At 40.9% G+C, this 21,976-nt stretch overlaps 1 long non-coding RNA gene across 3 annotated transcripts in view; it reads left to right on the top strand.

Moving 5' to 3' along the window:
- LOC125701710 (uncharacterized) overlaps window positions 1-15,615 on the top strand; it is a 39,053-nt gene extending 23,438 nt beyond the window's left edge. For 2 of the 3 annotated variants that reach the window (XR_007380335.1, XR_007380337.1), the window contains exon 3: window positions 8,027-15,615. This is a non-coding gene — a long non-coding RNA (uncharacterized LOC125701710). The remainder of the gene's footprint in view (window positions 1-8,026) is intronic. The other variant, XR_007380336.1, reaches the window with a different exon arrangement.
- The last annotated feature ends 6,361 nt before the right edge of the window (window positions 15,616-21,976 follow it).

The following is a 21,976-nucleotide window of genomic DNA, read 5'->3' as shown; positions in this document are numbered from 1 at the left end:
TGGGCTCCTCAGCCAAACCCAACTGGTCCTGAGTTCCCAAATGATTTGACGCTGTGAAAAAGCAGAGAATTAGTGCAGTAGTTGTAGCAATATATTGACCTGCAAAATCTACTCTGATATCTAAATGTTCTTTTGTTGAACATTGGCAACTGCATGCAAAATTACTGATGACTTGAGGTGGGAATATTAGCAGGGCTTACTTCAAAAGTCCCGTGTGATATCCATGGGCTAATGTGGATTTAAACCCCGGTGCTGTTCTTCAGCTGAACTTTGATTTTGTGCCATTCATCAGAACCATTGCACCGCTCTATAACTTGTGCTGGAAGCAGAGTGAGCTGTTCTGGCGCTGAAACGATTTCATTGTTAGGCTAAGTGTTACACAGATGGCATTCTTAAATGTAAAATTCTTTTTATGATTCTTTCAATTTCATATTTATTTCATTAGATCATTATTTATGTTAAAGAGACACTGTTAATATGAAACGTGCTCAGCTTTAAAGAGAGTGTTGAGAGGAGTTTCAGGTATCTGATCCTCAATACTTTAGTTTTTCTGTTTCACGTTTTCCTGTTTAAAATGTTTTTTGTGTCTCTAGGTGCTATGTGACAGATCCACACAAACAACAGAGGGGAAAGAGCCTCACTTAACTGATTAGAGGAGAAAAGCAGTGAAAGGGAATATGCACAAAGCGCTGCCAAGTTCACAGAGCAAAGGATAAGATAAAAAATTGAATCATTTCACTGTTTTTTAAAATTTATTTAGAATAATGTGAGGTACTGCTTATAATAACAGCAGGGAAACAATTTTCAGACAAAAATGTGATTTCTTAATCAAGGGTCTCTAATTCAAAATATATTTATTTAATAAACAGTAATTATGATAGCTGCAACTACTCATTCATATCAATAATTCATTCAGAAGTAAACCATATCAACATATTAGCATTTATTTTTCCTTTCAATAGGCTGTGATTTAAAGTAAACGTAAATCGTCATAATCGTTCAGCTCCATATGCTGGGAGAGGAAAAATCACCTTAAACCAGATTCATATTTTGAGAAAAAGAAAACATGAGTTGTTTTAAGGAAACAGCTCATGTGGCAGATCTTAAGCTGGGGTAAAGATGGTCTACCCTCTGGGAGTCAGCTTAGCTTTGATGATTGGCACCAGCCAAAACTGGTCAGTAATTTTAAGACCTGGAGTTTTTAGGGAATTTTGTGTGGATCCATGTATTGATTTCTTTCTATAAGCAAAGACATAAGTACAATTTCTTCCAGTTTTAATCAGGAAAAGGCAGTATACATGATTAAGAAAACTCCAATTTGAAGATTTTTATCTGTGTAAACAATAGGCTGCTTTGCCTGAGTTGTAGGCCTGTGCTGTTTGTGTATGAGTGTGTATGCGTGTGGTGCTGCATGCATTATTTCCCATCCGAGTTAGCCAAACCCTCTCCCAACTACTACCCTTAACAACCCACCTCATTTTGACATGTCTTTTTAATCTCCTGAGCCCATTAGCTCTCTTGCAGCAAGCTCTCTGTTGAAATTATTTCTTTATGTCCCTGGTTTGAGAGCCAGACAGCATTGTTTTGATGCTGTGGAGCATGACTCCAAGTGTTAGAAAACTGTTTTTTTGCTTTGGACACAGGGAAGTAGTGATCAAGGGCTAGGGTCCCGACCAGTATGTGTTACTGCTGTTAGAGCATTCAGTGTGTGTCTTATAGCAACAGCTCTTTCCCTTTTGCTTTCAGTAGGTGAAGCCAGGGATCATGCCTGGGAGATTAATGTGATGAGGATGAGCCTGGGAAACCTTTGGTGTGCCTTGTGTGAGCCTGCTCTGCTTGCTCATACACAGCACATCTGTGAGAACTCGTTGCAGCCATAGGGCCCTCTTGTACTGCCATGAGTTAAGGAGAGCCATTTTCCTGCTCCACACAGGCTGCCCTGTGCTCTTGCTGGGGGAACAAGGCCACAACACCTTTCACCCTAAGTTCAACAGCAGTGCTTTCCAGGGGGTGCCTTGGGGGCAGGATGGCATGAGTAGCTGGACAGCCACAGCAAAGCCTAGCCCTGCAAAAAGACATTTTCGCAGCCTCCCAGGTGAGTTTTGTTGCTCACATGACTGTGGCACACAGCTGGCTGTTATCCTGCTTTCTTTCAAGGCTAGCCCCTCTGTGCTGCTGTCCTGCACTGGGCTGCATGCTGCCTCTGGGCAGCTGTGCTAAGGTGATACCTGACTTTTGTTCTTCTCCAGTCTCTACAACACTATACATTATTACATTCCTCCAACAGTTTCTAAGGAGAAAAGTGAGTGATGTTGCTTAGTTTTCCCCATTCTCATAGAGAGGAGCCATGTTGGTTTTTTTCCTCCCCACAAGTTATTGTATTGTTTCTCTTTATGGTGTGGCTCTGATTTAGTGCTGGATGAAGCTCAAAAGAAGGATTAGTGTAAATCTACTCCCATATGCTTGGATGCATTTCTGCACCCTGTCTGTACCATCCTCGCTGCTTTTGATGGAAAAAGCTGGGCTATAAACCTGATGAGAACAGGCTTCCATGCAAGATGTTTAGTATTTCCTGCTTCCACTTGCACCAGTGATACGGCACATCCAGCCCCTTTCGGCCCTTTAGCTCTCAGTCATGGTCTTGTCAGAAATTCAGAAAATCACTATGGCAGAAAATGAATAGGGGAATAAAAGGAATCTGATTTTTCTCCGCTTTAATAATGGCTAGATTTGGGTTTAGTTCCACCTTTGGCTGAAATTTTGCTGGAGGATGGGCACAGGTAGAATGTTTTTATTTGAACGGAATTGGTTCATCCATCTTTTAGATGATGGCACTGAAGTGTGAGTCCATTTTTATGGTCCTCAGAGAAAATCTGTGCTTCTTTTTAAGAGAGGCACCTTCTGGGAAAGGTAGAACTGGCTATAAAAGCCCTGATTGTATTGTATTCAAGCAAACCGGGAGCAAAGGAGGAAGGAAAAGAGACAGCAATAGAAGGAAGGAGAGATTTTCTAAGTATATGAGATGTGTTATGCTTTGGTATCACAGGCTTTGCTATGTCTAATGCTTGGGCATTTTCTGGTAATTGAATTGCTTAATAGCCAAACACCAAGCCGCACTGAACTCAATCCTAAAACTGCTGTGCTATTGCCATTTGGGGGCTTTCTTCTTTACTTGTCATTTTCTAAAGAATATCTCAATAGTACTGTAATCAGTCACTCATTTTTTGCCAATTCTCCTCTCTCCATGACAAATGTATCTGAGTTTGTAAGGGAGAGGCTCTGTTTTCTCAACCAAATCTTCTACTCCTTGGTCTATTAATAAACGAAAATTAACTTACAGATTTCACTGAAAATACAGGCTCTTTCCATACCATTCCATACTGGATGCAGGAAGAGTTCCAGCCAGCTGGGCAAAGGCACCTTTTCCGTGTGCCCCAGCCGGGCTCCTGCATTGCTCCCCGAGTTTCTCTTGCTCCGTACAATGGCTGACATTGTCTGCAAGGAGCAACTCAGATTACGACCCCCTCCAGCTGCGCTGCCCCTGACCTCGCTCGTGCCCCAGGCTGCCCACGCTCTGCCCTCCCTGCAAGCACGGGGACTTCAGCTGAGCTGGCTGCTGCCTGAGAGTGTTGATTCAGGTCTTGAGGGTGGCCTCGGATGCGTTTTAACAGGCAGAGCAGGCACTCCACGGGGATAACATGGAATGATTATTTTAGGGCAGATTTGCCCCTAAAAAAACCCATAGTTCTACATGCACGCAGTTTGATCTTCACACAAAGGATTTATATAAGAACTCACTTCCCTCTGTCGGCTATGAAAAAAAAGCATGCTGGCGGGATTTAGGGAAGTGTGCAAGCTAGAGGATAGCTGCAGACAAAAGAGAGTTTTTCTTCTAAGAACATCCTCACAGCTGGAGTCCTGGCAGAGCTGCTGTCAGAATGCTGAGGTGTTACCTGGCCGGGGCAAGGCATAGTGTCTGCTTGGTACCCTCCTGACACACAAATTTGGCCAGCTCTCGTCAGAGCACTGTTCCCTGCCTGCACCCATGTACTCATGCACATAGTTTTTCCATGCAGTGCCTACTTCTTGGGAATCTTCTACCCTGCCAGTATGCTGTATACCAGTGAGAGGAGTAAGAGGGAGGAAGAAATTCTTTGTGACTCCTTTACCTGCTAAAGAGAGACCAAGCTCACCTGGGTGCTCAGGAATAACACTGCTGCTGTGGCTCTAGCCCAGCCCAAAGGCATCTTCCCGACTCCTAGGTACCCTGCAAAAATGTGCCTTACATCTCAGAATGGAGAGACTTAAATATGGGTTGGCTGGAAGAATGACCAAGTGGGATGGGAAGTATGTTCCCTTTTAGGACCTGCACTCCCAAAAGTATTTCTCAGGTCAGATCGCTACCCATTGGCATAGCACCACCTGACCTCGATCTGCTTTGTGGTGAGAAGGAAAGGTGTGCAACAGTTTGAATCTGCTCAAGTTTTGTCTATCTTGGACTGGCCCCATTTAGCCCATCTCTGCCTCCCTAAGGGGAGCAACTGCCAAATGCAGACAGAGCCTAACAATACAACCTATATGCTTGCCTTTAATGTAGCATGATGTTTAAAATTGAATATAAGCAGGGGTGAGGCTTTAGATCTTACTCAAATCTCAGCATAACTTTGAGGTTGTCAGATGCTACTGAAGTGAGAGATCTAGAGTAGGAATATTAGTGAACACAAAAGTCATGATATTTACTCAGTTTATGCATTTTCTCTCTTTTTTTTTCTATGAAACTTGCATAACTGGCGTGTAATTGTTTTGCTAAGTGAGCCTTGAAAGCAAAAGTCTTGATAGCTGTCAGATATCTTCTTTGTAGTACAGTGTGTTGTCCTCAGAAGCTAATCAGTAGAACTTGCTCAGAAGAACTTAATCAGCAGAACTGAGCACATTGTCAGTGCTTAACAAATAATAAATTATAATAATAACAGCAGTTCCTTTTGACACAACCTATCAAACTTTTACTTTATTTCAGGGAGTGCTTTCCTTGCCTCTAGTTAAGATTTATACCTACTGCTGCTCTGCTTACTACGGTTGAGAGGATGGGTGATATGGCCTAACAGGGCGGAAGTATTGATCGAAATGAAACTTTGACAAATGGCTGAAACAGAATCTTGAGAAAGTTCCTTGTCTGTTCCTTTTCATTCAAAAAGAATTTCAGAATAAATTTGATCAGTTCAATTGTTCAAAGGTAAAATGCTATGCTTACAAGTTAATAGAATCACTTTTGAACTTCCCGAGTCCCCCCTTTTTTTTTTTAAGAGATACTCATTAGGCTTTCCTTACAGAAAGGTGAATGTATCCAGCAGCATGTCTATTATTATTAATTGTTATTATTATAAGGGGATTGGATAGCTCAGAGGGTTGTTAACAGATCTGAGGCTATCACTTCTTTGTCACCACTGTAATTTGGCTCGAGCTGGGAGTTACTGACAATCATTTCATTTTCTGATTGTTTGGTGGTTTATGTGCAATTAGTTGGTGGGTTTTATTCACTTCCAACAAGATGTATATGCACATTATAAAGAAAACCACCGGGTCAGCTCTAAGCTGCTGCTAATTGTCTCAGGCTTAAATGAAGCCGTGTCAATTTATCCCAGTTGAGGATCTGACCAAGGATCACAACTGGCATTAATTAGCAGATGTGTTATCAGACTCCACGGAGATGCCCTGGGTTGAGTGACAGCAGGCCAACAGCATGCACGGTGCAGGCAGATGGGAGCTCCAGGTCCTCCCTATAGGCACCTTGGTGGCTTCTACTGCTGTATGGCATTGCCATGTCATCAGCTTTAGTGAGAAGGACCCCCACAGCTCGGCACAGCCAGTCATATTAGAGCCCAAGCAATGCAAGGCAGCTACTAAAAATCAGGGAGGGGGGAAAAAGAAGGAGGTGTAGTGCTGGAATGAGTCACCCTGAGCTTGATGTGCATGAGACTGCTCTGCTGGCTTTAAGTGAAACTACTGACTCTGGTTTTCTGAGGGTATGTGTGCACCATCTGAGCTAATACTAGCACTGGCTGCACATGCGTGACAGAAGGGTGAGGGAGATGCTGCTTAAAATACAGGTACCCAAAGGCCACAGAACAAACCTGGTCTTTGCATTGCTCAGGGAGTAATATCCTCAGCCTTCATCAGCTACTGATACTCTTTAGAAACTGGTCTAAGTTCACAGACCTCATGCTTTTTAATGCACTTGAGAACATCTTCTCAGTCTAAGACATTTTTGCTGACTGAACAGGAGAGTCTCCCGAACAGGAGAGTGGGAGTTGAGAAGTAGCAGGAACATAGAAGTCACAAGGCTGACCTAGACAATGGGAAGATGCAGAATATTTTAGTAATGTGCAGTAGTTTGTCACCTGCAAAATATCCATCAGCACTTCTGCAAACTCTTTCCACCATTTTCAAAAGATAACAAAAGATAAATCTAGTCTGTAGACACTGAGCCTTTGGTTTTTCCTACCCTCCTTACCTCTTTTGCCAAGACACATCTGGGTCCTTCTCTGAATCGACACTTCTGGGTCCAAAGCCACAAAATGAGATTGACTGAGGCTGGGGTGGGATATAGATATCAAGACTAAGAATTCCAGTCCACACATCTGCAAAGTTCATCACCTGTATTTTTGCTAATAAAGATCCCAAGACATCTAACATCTTTCTCATGCTTGTGCTTGTTGGCCAGGCAGTCACCAGCTTAACTGGGCTGAACTTCAGCAAAACCTCTTCAAAAAGCATCCTGGCAAAGCATGTGTAACACACAAGGAGGACTGGGCAGCACATAACACACAGCAGCTGTCTTCACTTTGCTTCAAAGTAAATATCTTCAATGCCCGCCTGAGCTTTGGGGATTTCAAGCCCTTATCTCTTATCTGCAAAGAGAGCAGGAACTCTGGTCAGGAAGCTCTGAGTATTCAAGGGGGAAGATATTTTCTATACTTCCTGCAGTAGTGGTACTCATGTGCATGTGGTTCTCTGGGAGGAGTTTAAAGCAACAAGGTGGAGAATAGGATACATTTTCCATCCCTCCGTGTGCTGACTGAGCTTGTTCTACACTTACCTCTTTTGGATTGGCACAAGATAGAGAATTGTGTTCGGTATGCTCATTGCTGTGTAAGGCGTTTCAAAAATATTGGCTTTGCAGGCTAATGAAAATACAGTGATTTTTCAGAAAAATCAGTAGTACATATCCTCTAAGGATACGCAGATGTAGTGATTATTGGAGTTTTAATTAAAATAGCAGGTAAAATAAGTATTATGGTGTGTTATTATTTCAAAGATAACAACAGAATAAAGGTGCCCATTTCTTTCTTGAGTGCAATTTTCTAAATGAAAAAGTAAACATTAATATCTTCAGCGATCTTAGTGATCTTGTACGATAATTTAGAAAAATATCTCTATTAGGGATAGTTATATATGCTTTTTGTTGGAAATGCAATCACACAATATGCACATAGCTGCAATCTGTAGACAGATTAAGTAAATTAAATCACTCAACGTCTTTCCTCAATAGCTGTGAAGTTAAAAGTAATTTGCAAAGAAAATACTCAGTTTCAATTGGTTTGTAATATCTGTTAATGATCTTTGGAAAAATTTCTGATAACACACGGGAATTCCCTGAGGGATAGGGTTGTGAATAAGTGGATTTTTTTAAGTTTCAGATGTCATTAGCTAGTGATTTCTTTGAAGTAAAAAGCTGTTACAGAATAAATTGCAGAGGTTTACGAGTATACAGGACAATCCTTTTTGTGAATAACATACTTTTTTTTTTTTTTTTTTTTTTTTTTTTTTTTTCCATGGTACTTTCTGCCCCCAAAAGAAGAAATTTAAGATCTAAACTTGTCATTGCAAACATACTGGAATCACAATGGCACTGGGATTTTGTGCTTACTTTCTGTGTCTTTATGTGAATGCATAGTGTAAATCTCCTAGTTGAAGGATCTGTTTTGCTCCCTTTTGATGTGATTCTTCTTTTTTTTTCCCCTGGCAGATAACTTTTTCAGCCCACAAAGCTGAAACGCTTTTTGTGACTCAAATGGCTCCAGCACAGCTATTCCCTAGAAGATATCCTCCCTGATTTCTTGTGGTGCCTGTTAGATTGCTGAAGTTGCAGGTGAGTGTAAACATGGAGAAGAGGGCCTCTATTCTTACAGTGCTCTGTTGTGAATGAAGTCTCTATCACCTTTTTGACAGTTCAGAGATAAACCAGATACCAGAATAGAGGAATGTTTCTCAGAAGGACCAGTGAGACATCTCCTGACCTCTGTCTCCATCTGAGGATATATCTGGAGTAGAACAGAGAAGCAAAGGCACCACAGACTACAGATACCCATGGGGAATATTGTTCTGCCTTAAGGCTCAGCTCTACAACATGGCCATGGCCAGATGAGGATGGACCTTGTATACTTATAGGTTCCTGTGAGTGGGTGAAGTGGGTGAGGGTTTCTACAGAGGCTGGGAACAGTCTGAAGGGATGCTAATCTGGGTGGTGGGGGACTGGGACTCCATGACATACTGTTGCAGATCAAAAGATAAGTCTAGTTGCAGACATTGAGCCTTTGGTTTTCTTGCCTTCCTTCTAACCTGTTTTCCCAAGAATTTATTTGTCTGCTTTTTCCTTATCTGCAGACAGGGCTATAAGACATACCATACTACAGCAAATATGGCTACTCGCTCCATGCTGGGCTATGGGAAAAAGTTTTGCACAGCTCTAATAAAACAGGTTAACAGCTACAAGTTTAAAAACCTCCTAACCTTCCCTGGACCTCAGAAGGCCCAGTTAGGATCCCTCACCCATCTTGATTATCTGTAAGTAGATCAGACAGCATCTCATTTCTTAGACATAAATGTTCAGTGGTGTTCTGCAGTTGCTTCAAGAGTAAAGAATCTTCCTCCTGGCTCCTTCTGAGCAGTCACTGGCATTGGTCAACCAAAACACACCTTGTCTTAGCCAGAAGCCAGTATCAGATAATATGAAAGGGAACTCCCCCCTCCTTCCCGGGTATTTATTTGAGGGTATAACAGTATATCATGGAAGATGATGCCTTTCTGACTCCATGTATTGACTAGCTTTTACCAAGAACTACTGACACTATTACATAATACTTGCTAGTAAAATTCTCACAGATTTTTTCAAGGCCGGGAACAACCATTGTTATCATCCAGTCTGATCTTCTGCATAATATATGCTACTGAACTTAACCCAATCTGAACTTGGTATGTAGATTTGCTTTTATGTCTAAAAATGCCTCCTCATTTACAAATATGATACTGTTTCACCGAGTACTATCTGTGCAGCAGCAAGTTCCATTAATTAACTGTACATTGTTTGGAAAAGCAATACCTCTTAGCCGTTTGAAATTCGATCCCTCTTCGTTTCACCTTGCAGGATAGGAAAGGGTTTTTATTCCTTTGCTGCTAATTAGGTTGGAGGATCATGAGGACAAAATGTTATTTATATTATAGTCATGCTTAAGGAGAGCTCTGACGAAGCCTGGGGATCTCACTGCACAAAGTGAGGGAGACTGTGCAATTGCTTCAGGACTGAGACTGTTTGAGCAGACGAATGGCACATTTTCAAAAGAGCTGAATGATTTCACCAAAACGAATGTCAGACAAGTCCGTGGATTCATACTTCTCAATCACCTATACATTTCTGAAAAATCAATCCAAAGTTTGAAGGAAATAAAGGTATGGAAAAACAAAGTCCCTGAAGCCAAGACCAAGAAATAAGTCTGGTATATAGTCACCAAAAAGAAAAACGTGGTGCTAATATGCAGCTCTGTGTGCACTGCCCATAGGTCAGTTTGGCTTCCAGAAGCTCATGGTGTTAAAGTCCTCCCTTTAAGAGAGCAGGGTACACTGGGGAAAGTACAACGTCTGCTGCATGCACAGTCCCCTAATCTTTTGCCTAGGGGCCAAGGACAACTACATTAACTCAGGCAACAGTGGTTATCCAAGTTTATGGAAAGGGTTCACGTAAGATTTGCAGTCCCATGAGGGTCAATCTGCCTTGAGAGATAGGCTGCGGTTTGTGCTCTTTCTCTCTTCTCAAGGAAATTCCCCATCCTTTTGACTTCTATCATTTTTTATTGCCATTCTCTGGACTTGTTCTATTTCTACTTTCTTTTTTACAGGGATGAGGTGACCAAATTTGAAGACAGTATTCAAAGTGAGGATGTGCCACTGATTTATATAATGGCATTATAATATTTTCCATATTATTCTCTAAAACTCTTTTCTTCATACAAACCCCTTAAGATTCTTTTTAATTCTTTGAACTATAGTGCCTTTTAACATCTGTAGTTTACTCTGATCAGATTTTGACAAAGGAATAAAAGGCTCCATTTTTCACATAGAATTTTATTTATTGTTTGAACTTTAGAGGAGAAATTGGTTAACTTACAATTTAAAATTCTTGGCAATGTAGACCATTGGACAAGGATTTCATTATCAGCCCTTCTGTACTTTCTGTAGAAATGCACAAACCTGAAAGTTGGTGGACAAAGTCTTGGCAAAAAGACTTTGCTTTTGTATTATAAACACAGCCAAAGACTTAGTTTGGAGCTGCTAGCATCCCCAAAGATGTCAGAAATATGATTATTCTGTACCCCCTTCCTGGTGCAGTGAGCTGGGGCCACGCACTGACATGCCATCCAGCCTGTGCCATGCATGTGTGCAAGCGGTACCCAAATGCCGTGACCTCCTGTTTACCTTACCACATACTTCCACAGCAGGTCAGGGAAAGACTCCTCTGAAAATTAGGTGCTTGATGACTGCAGAGGGTGAGAATCTTGCTTTCATGTCACAGCTGGGTGTGATGCCTTCATGGGAGTACGAGAAAAGGCTCAAGGAAATCAGTTACATCCATTCTATTGCCTAAGACACTTCCTGCAGCTACTGACTTGCCTTAGACTTACGAATCCAAATGCTGACCCTGCCTGACCCTACTTATCTTTTAAAAGCTGACAAGATCACAGCCTGAAGCAGTATAGCCACAGGCTCAATACTGGCTACCAAAATGTCTGTTTAGTATTTTCAAAAACGCTGCTCTTAAGATTTACAATACAAGCTTCTGGATGTATGGACAACACCGAAACACAACTCTGACCCCTGAACGTTCAGCCCCACTTACACAGAAATTTGTGCCTCTCGAGGGGCCAGCACTGAGTTGCTGCAAAACAGTTATTCCTTACCTGCAAGTGAGCTGGAATTGAAGCGTCATAGGGTTGTATGCATTCAGATACTGGGTAAAAATATTTGAAAACTACAGCCTCGATTTCAGAACTCATTGTCAGCTTCTTTCATTATCTGCATTACTGCTTTAACAGTAGAAAGAGTTCGGCCCTTTCTGTGTAATATCTTTTTTGGTTTAATATAGAAAATCATCCCAATTCTTCTATGACCAAAGCAGTTTTTCATCAGAGGTTGGTTTTAGATGAACTGTAAGTTTCTTCCCTAGCAATGAAAGAAAACACATATTTTTCTGAATATTTCTAAGGTTAAATGGATAAACACAGTTTTAAATACTCAGGATAAACTAAAGGACCAATCTAGTTTAGTTGTTTGTGCTTTTTATATAAATTCATAATTCTTGCAGAGTGTTTTTTTCTTTTTTCTTTTTTCTTTTTTTTTTGTGTGTTTTTTTAAACAGCAAAGACATGGAAGAAACACTGAGGTCTTATTGCTCCTGTTGGAAACTTCTGCTGACTACAGCAAGAGTTGGACTGGGCCCAGAGAAACCAAATACACACAAGTTGCAATGAGTTGGCCATACAAGCAAGGAAAATCACAGATAACAGATGCGCACAAATTAGTAATGTACCTTTTAGGTCATCCAGTAGAGCTTGCTGACACATTGAGATTGTCTCCTATGGCGTATTTTTTGTTGCTTTGGATGCCTGGATCAAATGTCCTAAGTAATATCATGTACTTAAGGAGAGATTGTGCTGCCTAGTATATCCTGTTAAAAGTTTTTTTTCCTTTCTTAACATCATCATATTTCTCCCAGTTACATTCCTTTGCAAACCTCCTTATTTCCTTTCTACAATGCTATTTTTCTCCAGTGTCTTTAGACAAATGTGATGTTCCATTTAGTTAACATTAAGTCAGTTCATACCTATTTAGATTATTTAATCTTTTCTGATAAATCAGTCTTTTCAGTCTCCTGGTTATTTTCTCATCTCCTCTTGTCCCACTCCTGTCTGCCAGTATCTTTTTTAGCTATAAGTTTTAAAGATGTGGTGCATTTATCTAACAGCAGGTCTGGCACAGACTTGAGCACTCTCAATATCTTCTCACTGAAAACCACTCCTGATGCGCTCAAGGGAAAGTCACTGGCATTCTGAGGAGACAAGCAGGCAGAGCATCCTGTTCAAATCATTTCCTTGGTACCACCTGTTTTACTGATCAACAACAACAAAAAACATTAGAACACTTAGCCTAGTGATTGAAAAACCAAATATAGGTCACTATAGATTAATTATATTTGTTTTTATAGCACTAGGAAATACAATGGCAGAGAGCAAAATGTATTTCTTCTCAATATTTTCAAACTCTTGGTTGTGGACATCACAATCTAAAATTATGGAAGACACTGTCTTGTCTAGTAACTATATTTGGGTGCCACTGGAGTACACTGTAGAAAGTAATTATATATGTAGTCACAAGCCTAGCTTTTCACTTCAGGCAATAAATTCTGATCAACAAACAACACTCCTTTAGTGCTAAATGAAATCTTGGCTGTAATTGAACGTCTTTACCTTTGTGTTCTGTTGGATTGGAGGAATATCATTTTAATCTGCTCTCTTTAAATTTTCATTAAGGAACGTTTCAGCTACCTGCAGCCTCATCTGATGATGTTTAATGATATCAGCTGGCGCATTCTTCCGTGCACCAGCAGGGGCTTCTTTAAATTGGTCAACTGCACAGAACATTGTTTTTGTGTTTAATGTACTTGGAATCAGCCTTTTAAAATAATGATGTCAGACAGTTTATATACGTAGCGCACACACATATGTGCATGTGTATGTATGCGTATATATGCGTAAGTGCACACATACATAGAGAAACACTGATCCTATTCACCTTCTTGAAAACATTTCAGCTAGTATTAGCATAAATGTGCTGTTAAGTTGGCAGTGTTATACATTTTTGTTGGAGTTTACTTCTGTAACCTAAAATCAGGCAGATAAGCTGTGAAACTCATGCAGCTGATGACATAATGCTGGGATCTCATGATGCTGAATCTCATATTTCTAGGCATAAAGGATGGATGTTCCTTTCTGGAATTATTATGCCTCCTATTGCAATATATATTTCTTGTTCTCATGTGGGCACTGAGATGTTCAAACCATTAAATGTGTATGGTATAATGAGTCCTGTGTTCCTTATTTATTCTAAAGAAGGCATTAACTTTCTATGGTTGTTTTATTGTATAATAAAGCCTACTACTCTAAGAATCTGTGATGAACATAGCAATAAGCTGTGACAATATGCATAGTTACATTTAATGCTGATGTCCAAATGTACATATGTGCATATAAATAAGCATATATGTATATTCAAGCACTCAAAGATAGACACACAAATTATATACAATCAATTAGGATGTGGCATAAGCAGATTCAAAGCTTACCTGTTATGGCTTTGTAAAGGGGGAAATCTGAGCCACAAAGACACACGTGAAAGTAAAGCTCAATATACACCATTGGCTCGTTACCATTATGCTCAACAGTGACAGGCTGTATGCTAAGACGGGGTACCAGCAGACATTCGCCATGACAGCTGGTTCAAAACAGAGCTTTCAAAATAGTGCAACACCCCTCACTTCCTTCCAAATCCTGGTGTTTGCCAGCAGCACTTAGCTGAGGCTGGCTCTGAAGGTCAGATGTTCAGATAAAAGTTGCTTGAAATGAATCTGCTTCTTTGTGTTTGGACTGTATATATGTTCAGCATAGCATCTAGGATCTTTGTGAATTTGTGTTTGAGTTAACACATGAGTAGTGCTTGCCTATTACCTGAAAAAATGATGGATGTTTCTCCCCGACACCATGCTCTATTTGCCTGAGATTGTCCTCTATCAAATTCTCCTTTCTTTTGTGGGCTACGTAAAATGAGAGCCATACACAGGCTTCTTGTTTTCACCAGAAAAAAAAAAAAAAAAAAAAAAAAGCACAACCCCTCTGTTGAGAAATGGAAGCAAAATGGTTTCTCTTTAACATCACCCACATCACACACAGTGCTTAACCAATTAGGGACAAAGCATAAAAAATACTTAGTTTGTCCTGTGTGACTTTTCTCAGTAGATACATATAGAATCTGGAAATAAACACACTCCTCCTTGGGAAGGAAATGCAAACAGGGTTTATCTATTTGCATTTGAACTCAGTGAAAAATAACCAGGCACAAAAAGCAAGCTTGAAGATAGGACATGAGTATAAGTAAAGCTAAATTTCAGCAAGCCAAATTCTGCCACGCTGTTATAATTGCTATGCAAAACACGAGCTAATTCACTGTTCCATTGTGCTGGTGAAATAGGTATGCATTATATATGGGGTAGGTAGGGGAGCTTACACAGGGATGCTGTTGACTTTGCTGAGCAGCCAGTGTGTGGAGAGCACGCCATCAACAACCTTGTGAAAATGAGGCTGGTGAACCGGCTTGGTCTCAGAAATGACTTCAGAGTGGGTAGAATAATATTTAAAAACTATGATAAATTATAGCTGCAGCACAAGAATACTAAGTGTGTGAAGTTTACCATTTCACCTGAGGACCCCAAGACCCGAGTGTCAGATCTTCAGAGGAATTCAGACAGCTAAACGTGCTGCTGCCTGGGGATCTTCAGTGCTTCCCAGACACATCCCTCCTAATGCAATCAAGGAGATCCAGGTATCAGGGCTCTTCAGAAAAGCATTGATCAGTCTCTCGGGCAGCTCCACTGCATTCCCAGAGTATTGACCCTGCTTCAGCTGGAGATGCCTCTGGGGAGGCGCTGAGGTGAATGGGATGAGGCTGTGCTCATTTCTGGAGGAGGTACAGCTCTCCTGCAAGCCAGAGGCATGAGCAGGGCTGTTTCGCCGCAGCAGGCCTGCTGGGCTTACTGATGCTCAGCTCGCCAGCTCCAGTGGTACGCGAACAGTGTGGATACGCATTGTGGCTGGCGATGCTCCTGTTTGACATCAGCCTTCCCTCCTGGATCAGGGCCGCTGCTGATTGCTGAGGGGTGGCCAGGAGCAGCTCCCTCTGGTGAACCTCTTTTGTGCTTTTATCTCCCTCCTCTTGGCAGTGAGCTGCCACTGGCTGTCAGCCACGGCCCACTCGCCCTCCCCAGTGCCCAGCCGGCATGCTCAGCCAGTGCCTACTTCTCTTCCAGCAGCTGGTCCTACTTCTCCTCCACAGCTGGCTGCTGCCCCCTACTGTGGTAATTATTATTTATGATGGATATTCAGTGTACATTATGTGTCCAGAGTCCAGTACCATCTGAGTCAGTACCAGGTTCCTACTGTGTGGGCAGAAGCACACAGCAATACGCCATTGTTCCACGTGTATACCCACCCGACTCTCATGCAAGGATGGACTGAGGGGGAGGGATCGAAGGTAGCTGGCACCTATTAGCACTATCTGATGTGACACGTACTCTGTGTCCTGTGTTACATGACTCTGATGACAACACAGCTGAGTGCAGAACCGCTTTTCTCCATCTTGCTATCAATAGCAGGTCTCCTGCAATTTGTGCTATCAAACAGGAAACAAGCAAAGTGTTTGCCAATGGTTGCTGCTCAGCCTCTGCTTAACTCCCTTTTGCTTTGAAGGTAACTATTGCTTGGTGCTTAACTGCTGTTGAGAAGTGATGACCTTAGACCTCAGCATGGCTTCATTGGGCATCATTCTGTTTCCTGTTTCTCTCCCCAACTGTCTGTTCCAGGAGTGTCTGATTGTGCAGGCCCCTTGTTGCACGTGTCTATCTCACTCTTGCCCTTCACTCTTCCTTCCCACCCTGCCTCCCCGAACCCATTACCTTCAGGCAAATACAGCAGAGCTTTAACTTCCACATCTTAGTGTAAAAGCAATAGCACCTGAAAAAAGCAGCGTCCTCCACACATTCAGAAAAATACAGAATCATAAACGTGCTTCAAACACATGTGTGAGATGCCAGCTTCTCAGCTGTAGTGGTTAGGTTTTTCTCCATTAACGATGATGGAATGATACTTTTTCATGGCAGCTAAGGATCCGTCCCAGTATGTAAATGTAAATATCTATTTTTACAAGGCCTCCTACAGTTTGCTTTAAAAGAAAGCTTTCTTTTTAGACACTGAAAGCATACAAGCCAGTCAGAAATGTCCCACTTTCTATATTTTGTTTAATTCCTACCTCTGACTTCCTTTGAAATCTAATGAATTCAAAAGATACAGAGTGAATTAAAAGTGAAGGAGCTTTACCTTCAGTGAACAGGGCCTGTAGAAACTGAAAAAAAAGAAAACAGGAAAGAAATGAAATGGGTATGAAGCCACATCAATCCAAATAATTTAAAATGCTTGATGGCAAGCAAGCAAAATTCCCACTGTCCTTTTGCTTGTGACTTCTTTGCTGTGGCAAATTAATGTTGAGAGCAAATACGCATGCATTCAATCTTTGCATCAGGGCACTTTCTGCCATGATTCTCTTTCTAAATTGTTTTGAGTTTTACATCTAATTTTTTCCTTTGTTTTATGCACACAGATGCCTGCATCCTATATTTCATACATATATATCAAGTAGGCTCAAGCTATAGATCTTGGATAGGGTGTATTCAAACCTCAGAACTCTTCAAGTTTGATTCCAGGAACTGATTTGTCCTTTCTTAAAGATAGGAACCACATGTGCAACTTGGATCCAGATCTAGGGTAGGCTCTGGATACGTTAGTTTAAATGCACTAGGATTTGGGATCCAAACTTGTTTATTTGTAATGAAATTAGTTCTAATACTGCTGGGTGCTAAACTTTCCCCTCACTATGAAGAGAAATATTAATATATTTACTTCTGATCTGATTTATAATTCATTGCAGAATCACACTGTCTTCAGGATATTTTTCTCAGTTTGGTTTGTTACCATCCTCTATAGCAATTGCTTATAACTAATTGCATCACTTGCACATGGCCACCCTCCTCTGACAACTCCCTGTTACCCCACTCTCCCTCTGCAGGCTGCTCTGCTGATTCCTCAAGGAACTCCAGTAAAACAGAGAGGGTCTTGTCTCTCAGAACCAACCTAAAGCCATTTGACAGACTGAGGGACGGCCTCATGGGTTTCTTCCATCCAACATACTCTCCTTAGCTACTGTTCAGAACTGGTTTCTTGGGCTCCCTAAAACTATGGTAAACATCAAAGCTCTGCAATTCCCAGGATTTTCCTCATCTCCTTTTGAAGACAGTCAACATAATAGGGCTTCCCAGCCTTCTAGTGCTGCTGCATTTTTCAAGGGAAGAACGCATCCCCTTGTCAGTATCTTGGCTTTTTCTCACTTTATTTCCCCTCAGAACTCCCAGATGAACACCATCCGGTTGTGGTGATTTACTGCATTTGAGTTTCTCAAGTTACGCTACAACTTCCTCCTTAGAGACTTCAATCTGTATAAAGGCCACACTCTGATTTTCTTTGCAAAGTGCCTTTGGCACAGGAATTTCTGTGCGACTCTCGGCAGCAGACATGATGCAAGGGATTTATTTAACTTCTCTGTTAGCTTGTTGCACTTATCTCCTGACCCACTTTATATGGATTTGTGGGGATCTCTGGGCTGTTTTGGTGCATAAACCAACGTAAGATTTAACTTCGCTTACAGGTGAGTCCCAGCTCTCACCTGGTGTTCTCTTGCTGTTCCACCAAAGGATATTTCTGCACATTACTGCAGCCACTCTCCTTTCTTCCCACTCCTTTGCTGTTTTAAGAAAGATAGAAGCTGCCATACGGCCTAGCGAATCTTCAGTGATTATGAAGGACAGAACTAGAACATTAGAAATGGTGCAAAAATATTCTCCATGTCCTCTGGTCACTGTAGGCTGGCTTAAACTCCAAATATATATACTTGATTTGAGATATATGACAAACAATGTTGCCCTTTGTTATGAGATGGATATAGAATGGACATCAGCTGTAATGGCCTAAGGCACGAGTATGAAAACTGTCTGCAAACAATTCCTTGACTTCATCTGTCAAATCACAAATGCATTTTTGCTGTGATTGGGGTTATCCTTATTTCACTCACTTCTTATTTCAAGTAAAGGAGAGGAAAAATCTGAAACAAAAAAGCTCCACTTTTTCATTGGTTTTTCTGAGTAGGTGAGACTCCGAACTTCCTAATCTTTTCATGTTGATGTTAAATATGTTTCAAGATCCACAGTTGTAGAACTGTCAAAATCCTGTCCAAAAAATCCTCATCAAGATACTAACGAGCATGCTTATCCCTAGTATATCTGCTAAAATAAAGCAAAAAGCCAAAGTTTGAGAATTCACATACAGAGCAGGACTTGTAAAACCTCCTTTTGTCTGTCTTAGAATTAGGCATCTATTTCAGGTGACTTTTTTCTTTCTCTGTCCTTTTCAAATGGCAGCTCCAGATTTTCCTCAGTTCAACCAGTTTGACTGGCCTCATTATGATAGTATCTTATATCTCCATAGTAAAATAGTTCTCTATTACTCGTGGAACCTCTGAGCTACAGAATGAGCGTAGGTGATTGCCTTGGACTAAACCACCAAGGTGACATTACCTATTATCAGTGTTGCAGTTTATTGCCATCTTTAATCAATTTTGTTCTATTTGTATCTATTAATTTGATAAATATATATATTTACATAGCCACTGGCTTGGGTTCTGGTTCACCTACTGACAGTTTGGTCACCCCCAAAATAATACCACTGTGTCATGTCACCTTCCTGCACCTACCACCTCCTGTGTGCACCACCTACTTTGTGAGATTTTTGCTAGGAGATTACAGTGTTTTGCCAGCCCACTGGACAAGGCAAATTGTGCCTGGAAGCACTGCTTTATTCAATCTTGTACCTTTCTCTACCATTCCTGATGCCTCTGTAAGGCTTACTGCATGGAACTGTAAGGAAGCTAGACAGAACGTTTCTTGGAATGTGCCTTTCTTGCACATATCCTGGAATCCTATGTAGTAATCCATACTTTTTGTTAGAAATTTATAGGAAGTATCCATAAGCCAATAACAGATAACAAAAATCACCATATTCTTTGCAGATATCAGACAGTGTTTTGTAGGTGAATCAACACAGAAAACATATTGTAAAGTGATGGAGATTCTTTCAAATAGAGTAAGGACTCTGTTGAAACATCTCACAATTGATAACATTTGCAGGGATGATTACCTCATCACTTCACAGTACTCAGTATACTGCTCACTTCTGTCAGTGGGAGCTACTTTCTGGGGGAATACTATCAAATGGGAGAAACCTCCCATGACATAGACACCACTGTTGATGCATGCTGTTGATGCAAAATGCATGCTAAGTAAATATCCTTCAGTTGGTAAAGAGAGAATTGAAAACAGAAATGTGCAAGAAATGAGGTTTGAACACAAATAAAAGTAGGTTTGGTTAGCATTCATGCTACTAGTGGGATGATTCATGGTTTTCTTGTGTTGCAGAATTTTTATCAACAGCAAAAAAATTTGCAAAACTATGATATGTCAAGACCTTGGCAGAAGTCTGTTATTTGTGTATACATTTGAGAGTAGACAACAGTTTCTCAATTGGTCACAAAAAATCTTGTTTATCTATTAACCCTGGGCTCATTCAGGTTTTAGGAATGTTCTGACATAAGTTTGGATGAGAAAATAAGATCTTAATGACAGACACACATGCCTCTGTAAGGAGTTAGCTATGAAGCAAACTCTTGGCTTGCAGTTCTCTGTTCTAGGAGGAATTTTGATCAAACTTCAGATGAGAATGTCACAGTACAGGCCCATTTATAAAATAGGAGTCTTGCAACTGGCTCTGAACATTAGTGTACTTTGGGGGACCCGTGACACACTGTGTGATGTCGAGATGTAATCTTGGAAGAACAATTTTTGTTCTTTTTCTCCCTATAGATCCTTAAATATATGTGAATCTATGTGATCTGCTTCTCATTCAAAGAGTTGCAAATTCAGCTATGGATCAAAGATTAGAGCATATGCCTGTTATTGCGGCTGCCAGTTAACCAATCCAAATGTTTAACTCTTTAAAGAAGTAGAGGGTCAGCAGCTTTCTGAATAATTGTTTCCAGATTGTCTTCTGTTGGTTGGATTTCTGTATCACATTCAACTTCAATTGCTGCTGTAATTTATCTCCACTCCACACACCGACTTTACTAAATTCACATGTTAGTATTTGAGTCACTTATGCTTAGACAAATCCAGAGCATGCTCCATGATCACTGATTGTTTTTTGATGGTGCCTCACATATTAAAGGAGAAAACTGAGTGCCATCTAGACACCTGCCTCTGGCCTTTTGTTGTACTTAGAAGTGCAGAAAGGAAGAAATGGGGCCAAAAATAAAACAACTCAGGATGTGTGCTAAGCTTTTTGTAAGCTTATCTTTGCTTGGGTGTTGACAGTCTGAAGAGGGGGAGTTCTGCTGACAGCTGTGGTTGCCAGGGCAGTGCCACGTTGTGAGTATACTTCTTCACTGGATATTATTGCACCTTCTTGTTTCACAGTCTTGTCTTCATGAAGAAAAGCCCTTCAGGGATGCCCCAATCATTTCATTTGTCCCACTCCAACGGGCACCACCTCACCCTTGAAAATGAATTTTGTGCTGCTGTCAGCAGAACTGGCTGTACCTTCAGTGCTTCCTTCCAGACAGACAATGGCTGTGGTCTGCTGTATGCTCTTATCTTATCTCAGTTCTCCATTTCATGGCTGTCTGACATCACATACCAGCCAGTCATTATCTGAAATGGTGGAGGTAATGTAGGGATTTTACTATTAGTTGATGTTAAACTGAGAAATAAAACATATTCCAACTCTATTCATATTCTAGTTTTGGTCCAGGCTATTCAGTAGATCCTACTTCATCAGATGTCCAGGCCTTAAGGTAAACATTTTCCTCAATACTGGGTTTTGAATAATAAAGCAATGTGTGAGTTTAGACTGGAAGGGGCTGAGATGAAATGGTTAAGGACATGCTGTAGACTCTTAACCTCTCCTCAGAAAGAATGATAAACACCTCTCTTTGGCCAGGTCTACTTTCCTACATCTTTCTGAGGAGAAGTAGCGGAGAGTGCTATTTATTATGTGTTGGGATGAAGGTAGGGAATGTTTTCCACCATTAAAAAAAATAAAATCCAGAATTTATGGGAGTTTGAAAAGCAATTTCCTTTTAAGGTGCAAATTCCTAATTTGCCACATAAAAATACAGGAATTAAGTGCTAAATCCTTCTTTGCCAGTGAGACCTGTGAAAGGAGGTATGAAAAAAGAGTTGCTGTTAGGTTTCTATTCATGTCTCCTCGAAAGCCAATGTATGCAAAAGTGCACTGAAACAGCCCTGATTTTTTTTCAAAGCCTTCCTGCCGTTTTGACTGACTTTTAAAAAATGAACCCTTGTCTGGTTTTATTTGTGTGGTGGTTCTGATTTTGTTCTGCCTGTACTGTATCACTTTTCTCTCCTCACCATTAATCTTCTATGAATGTTCCCCAGGGCACAGTTCTCCCTTTTCTGCTTGGAGAGTTTCTATTGAAATTAATGGACACTCTTCCTGTGGGTGGAGGGACGAATACACCCTTATATCAGCCTTGCTGCAAGAGAAGATTATTCACTGAAAGGAAGCGTAAGTCTTAACTACAGGACACCCAAGGTCTACTCAGGCAGATTATAGTGGGAGATCCCATCAGAAGGACTAGCACAAAAGAGAGAACTGTTTGTGCAGAATCAAAACAAAAGTCAGAACAGAAGACTTTTTAA

This window comes from Lagopus muta, chromosome 1 (genome assembly GCF_023343835.1).
Source record: "Lagopus muta isolate bLagMut1 chromosome 1, bLagMut1 primary, whole genome shotgun sequence".
Lineage (NCBI taxonomy): Eukaryota > Metazoa > Chordata > Aves > Galliformes > Phasianidae > Lagopus > Lagopus muta.
The sequence above is the reverse complement of the archived record's forward strand: the minus strand, read 5'-3'. Positions and strand labels throughout refer to the sequence as shown.